General features: G+C 42.0%; 1 pseudogene; it reads right to left on the bottom strand.

Moving 5' to 3' along the window:
- Positions 1-476: 476 nt before the first annotated feature.
- LOC132238799 (T-cell surface glycoprotein CD1a-like) lies at positions 477-2,433 on the bottom strand (annotated as a pseudogene).
- Between the last annotated feature and the right edge of the window lie 3,239 nt (positions 2,434-5,672).

Here is a 5,672-nt window from a genome sequence, read left to right on the forward strand (position 1 = left end):
GTCACTAGTTACTTCCTTGTATTCTCCTTCCTTGCTCTAGAACTTCAGGTACCTGATCTGAGTGGTAAATGCTAAGAAAACTTAACACAGGCTTTTATTGAAAGCATATTACATATGATTATACACTTTGAAAATGATACAAATTTTTAAAAGACATAGACTTTCCACTCAAGCTTAAAAATTAAAAGGTGAAAAGGGGCCTACATGACTACAACAACGGATAAAAAGTGGAAAGTAGATTCAGCAAAGTCCACTGAAAAGCGTGGTGGGAGTTCAGACGCTGCCTCCACTTGTGAATCAGGGAAGGCCCCATAAAGAAGTGACATCTGAAATGTGCCTGAGATTCATCAGTTTTTTAATATGTAGCAGTTGCTAAGGTCTCATTTTATCCAGAGTTAAAATAAGAGTTTTATAATCTCAGAACCAGGTCAAATAGCAAAATTACCTTTAGCTCATATTAATAACTAACTGTTAAACACACAAATAACAAAACATAAACAACCAAAGTTGTACGTGGAGAGCTGAGCGGACATTGTCGCCATGCTGCGTTTAAATATGTCTGGAACCCCAGGGCTGCTGGATCTCATTCCAGAGGAAGAAGAATGGCAGGCGGCTCACAGTGTGACCTGATAAGAACAGAGATGGAAGTTACTCTGCATGAGGAGGAGGTGAGAATTGAAGAGTAGAAGGAAAGGGACTGAGGAAAGAAGGACTAAGGAGAGAGAAGAAAGGTGGGAAGACAAGTAGGGAGTGGGTGAAAGAACAGGAAAGATGGGCACAAAAAACTCACCAGCGCTTCCTAAGCCAAAATGCAAGAGCTGTCAGAAGCACCAGGGGCACCATCACTGCCAAGATGATCCAGCCCACGGAGCCTTGATGATGTTCTGTGGGTTTGGGTGCACACAAGGTGTCATTTCAAACCCACCCCCTGTTTATTGCCTTTCCCTGGTCTGCATTTTTTTATTTTTTTAAATTTTATTTTCTGCCTTTTTTATTTGCGTGTTCGCCTCACTAATCTTTGTTCTTGTTTCCTCTCTCCTCCCTCTTCAGAGTTGAATCTTTCATCTAACCCTCAACATCTTCCTACTTCTGCAGGTCTCTCATTTTCAACTCTTTATTTATAGAATTATTTTCATTCTTTTTGGTTTGGAGGCCATAAATCCCAAATTTTACTTGGCTCTCCTGCTCTGCTTGTAGACCATTATCCACTCCTACTCCCAGTGCGGGCCCCAGTGTTTCTTACCCAAGTAGAGGAGGATGTCCTGGCCTCCTAGGCTGCTATGTCTCACCCGGCAATACAGGCCAGATGTCTCAGTGGCTTCCACCTCCAAGAAAACCTGAAGGCACTATGTCCCGTCAGCACTGGGCAAGGTATCACTTAGTTGAGTGCCCTGTTGTACCTGTTCACCTCGCATCTACTTTACCCAAATTGGCTTTGGATGGAAGCCAGAGACATGGCAAACCAGCATCTGACGGCCAGGACCAGGTTTGGGGCCAGTGGGCAGCCAGGCCTCTGGTTTTACTGCAGAGAACAGGAGAGATACTCAGATAAGGACACTAACACAGACTTGGAGGTTCATATCTTCACATCAGTTCAGAAGGACACATCTATCCCACGTTGGGAATTCACGCATTATCCTTCTCCCTCTTGACTACTTATCTTTAATTTAGAGGGAAGGTGGGAAGGTGTAATTTTAGAAAATTCTTGGAGGAAGGATATGGGACTGACCTTGTCTCTGGAGATCTGCCTTCCCTGCATCAAGGATACTCAAGAGGAAACGTGGGCAGGTGTCACTGAGAATCCTCTGTACTATTTTGTTGGGGACATGGTACTGATTGAATACTCTGCTCATAGGCTGAGCTCTAATTTCATCCTGTACAGATGGCCACCATGAATTGTTCTGGAAGTGCAGGAGCTCTGATCCTTGATAAGCGAATTGATTGAAGGCTACTGTGGCTCCCCCAGGGTGCAGCTCACAGCCTGCTGTTAACTGTACCTCAAAGGGATCTAGGGGAAAAGGGTTGTAAATTAGAGGAAAGAGGGAGTAAAGATGAAATTAGTGGATTGAAAAAAAGGAAATAAAAGCAGTTTGGGGGATTTGAGGTAATGGAACAAAGTTTGGTTTGATCAGAAGTTCAGAAAATGTGTAATTGGTGGCAGATGAAGGTAGAGGAAAAAAATGAATGACTTCTTTTTTTGGAAATAGAAGTGAGCGAATTTTTGAAAGAAGGTGACGTAAATGGTGTGAACAAGAGAATAAGAAAGGATGCCATAGTGTGAGTTGTGATTACAATAACCCAGGGAGAATGAAATGCAATAGGTTACAATAAATGCACAGACAGAGAATACTCAAGAGATTGAATGTGGGGAAAATTGGAATAAGGATCTCATTGAGACACACACCCCTCAACCAGCACATTGCACCTCCCCATTTTCGGAATTGAACTTACATTTAAGCTGCCATTGACTGGCATGTCTGTGAAGTTTGTGCGGCATTTCATGGGTGAGCGCATGGTGGTACTCTACCACTTCATTTAACTCTTTCTTGCTCAAGTTTCCATTGGACCAAGGACGCAGGAATATAATACTGCCAGTGTTGTCCCAGCCATGAGTCTGCAAGTTACCCAACCAACCAGAGTGCCAACTTTTCACCCAGGAATGGTTGTAGAAGGATGAGCTGTGGATAATTTTGAAGGAGATCTCCTCCTGGAAGGCTGGGCAAAAGAACAAACAGAATGAGGAGAAGAAAAGGCATCTGGAAGGAGAGAGAATGAAGAAAGGTGCCAGGAAGGAAACACTAGAATCGGGAGATTAGGGAAGCCATGGCTACCTCAGCAGACATTCAGCTGCCCAGGGCCCAGGCTTTACAAACAAACTTCAGAAGGGCACAGGGTCCCAGAGTATGGGATACTGAGAACTATGCTGACATTCTCCTCTCCAGGTATGTTCCGAGGACACCACACCACACAGAAACACACACACACACACACACACACACACACACACACACACACACACACACCCTTTTGCACCCAACAGGCAGTTGCCATAGTTCTTACCATCTTCATTGTCACCAGCCGTGAGGAGAACTGCTAGCAATGGAATTTGCAGAAACAGCATTTCCTTTACAGATGTTATTTCTTTCTCAGGAAAGTTTGTCTTTGGCTTCTGTTTTAAATAAAACTACTCCAGACTACCTCTATTCTGACTTCCTTTATCTAACAACAGACAAACAAAACAAAACAAAATGAAAAAACAGTGCTCCTTCCCTAAACTTTAGACACCAATTCAGCCTCTCATTTCCCCTCCACTTCTGACTCTCTTATCTGGCTTTCAGCATCTTCCTTGTTCGGCCTTCATTCTGTTCATCTTTCTCTAATTCAGTCCCTATGAACTAATTTTTATGCGCCATTCAAAAGTCAGTTTATTTCTGGAGATATTTCCTTCTCATTCAGACAATGAAAACATAAAATTAAATGATTTTCCAATTCCTACCTAATGTTCTGTTGTCCCTGCTCTGTCCTGTCACTCTGTCCTTTCTTGCCAAATTTAAATACTCTTCAAATACTCTCTTCTTCTGTCTAAGCCCCACCCCACTGTATCATCATATCTCTGACATCTCATTGGCTGCTTTATTTGATTTTCAGGATCTCCTATGATTTCCCTGTGTAACAGTATAAACGTTGTTCTTAGGGAAGAACCAGTAGCCATCGCACAGACCACAAGAACCTTGAAACATAAAAAAAAAATCTCCTCTGTTTGACCTGCATTGATATATATTCATTAACCCGAGTCACTCAGCACCTGCCTGAATACAGGCACCTTGCAACACTGGTGAATATATAGTGGTCTACAAGACAATCACTTTATTCAAGGAGCTTTCATGCTACTTAAGAAGGAAGCAAATAAACTAAGGAGTATACTCCTTGGTGTGCTGGGTTTTATTTAATGTATAGACTAGACAAAACAAGCCTTGAAACAAAGTCCCAACCCTTAACTGATGTTGCCCACGCAGAATCTTGGCCTCAGTGATTTGCTCAGGGCGTTAGGTCTGTATACCTCTGTTGTACTGGGTCCCCAACTCTAGCAGAATGCCTCCTGGCTAGGTGCTCAGTGAATAAGTTTGAATGATTGAATAATTTTTTTCAGGCATCCAATTATTTTTTTTCATTATACAGCTTTTAAACATTATTGTTTAAGGTATCAGAAACCTTTGCTTGTATTTCTACTTGGTAAAATGAGAATCTTCCACAGTTTTATTTAGGATTAAAATATGTGCTAATAAGCATGAAGTTTACACAGAAGGTTATGCTGTAAATCTATTATAATTTTTAAAAACAGTGATAATTTGTGGGAAATTAAATTAATATAATATTCTGGAGTTTTTTAAAAAATAAATCTTTATTGTTCAGATTATTACAGATGTTCCTCTTTTATCCCCCCATAGCTCCCCTCCACCTGGTTCCCCCCCTCCACCTCATACCCTTACCCCCCGCCACTGTCCTCATCCATAGGTGTAAGATTTTTGTCCAAACTCTTCCCACACCCTTCACACCCCCTTCCCCCTGAGAATTGTCAGTCCACTCCCTTTCTATGCCCCCGCTTCTATTATATTCACTAGTTTATTCTGTTCATCAGATTTTTTTATTGACTTAATTTTTAGATTCACTTGTTGATAGATATGTATTTGTTGTCCTTTTGTTCATAATATTTATCTTTACCTTTTTCTTCTTCTTCTTCTTAAAGAATACCCTTCAGCATTTCATATAATGCTGGTTTGGTGGTGATGAACTCCTTTAGCTTTTCCTTATCTGTGAAGCTCTTTATCTGACCTTCAATTTTGAATGATAGCTTTGCTGGGTAAAGTAATCTTGATTGTAGGTTCTTGCTATTCATCACTTTGAATATTTCTTGTCATTCCCTTCTGGCCTGCATGGTTTCTATTGAGAAATCAGCTGACATTCGTATGGGTACTCCCTTGTAGGTAACTGACTGTCTTTCTCTTGCTGCTTTTAAGATTCTCTCTTTGTCTTTTGCTCTTGGCATTTTAATTATGATATGTCTTGGTGTGGTCCTCTTTGGATTCCTCTAATTTGGGGTTCTCTTCGCTTCCTGGACTTGTAAGTCTATTTCTTTTATCAGGTAGGGGAAGTTCTCTTTCATTTGTGACATGTTTCATTGTCTCCGCATTTTGGCTGTTTCCCTGTGTTGATAGAGTGGCTTTGTGTGGTAGGTGTCCTTTGGGCCCAGTGGCTCAGCCTCCCCAATCACCTGAGGTGGACACTCTTGGTGCACCCCTTTGTGGGTTGGATGTACAGTCTTGTTGTAGTTAAGCCTTGATTGCTGTTGGTATCCCTGGGAGGAAATGACTTCCAGGCCAATTGACTGCAAGGACCTGCTGTGTCTATAGTGGAAGAATTGCTGTGCTGGAAACACCCTTATGGGGCAGGACTTGCTTCAGTGGGGCTTTGGTGCTCACTGAGTCTCCCTCTTGAGCTGTGTCACTTATGGATGTAAGGAGTTGAAATATGGTATCTGACCCCTGGGTACACTGGCTCCTGGCTCTCCAAGGAGGTGCAAATTCAACCACTGTGTGAGTCTGCCCAGCAGTCACTTCCGCGAGATCTGCAGATTTCTCTTCTTTGTTTGGAATTTGGAAATTTTGGAGCTA

This window comes from Myotis daubentonii, chromosome 7 (genome assembly GCF_963259705.1).
Source record: "Myotis daubentonii chromosome 7, mMyoDau2.1, whole genome shotgun sequence".
NCBI lineage: Eukaryota > Metazoa > Chordata > Mammalia > Chiroptera > Vespertilionidae > Myotis > Myotis daubentonii.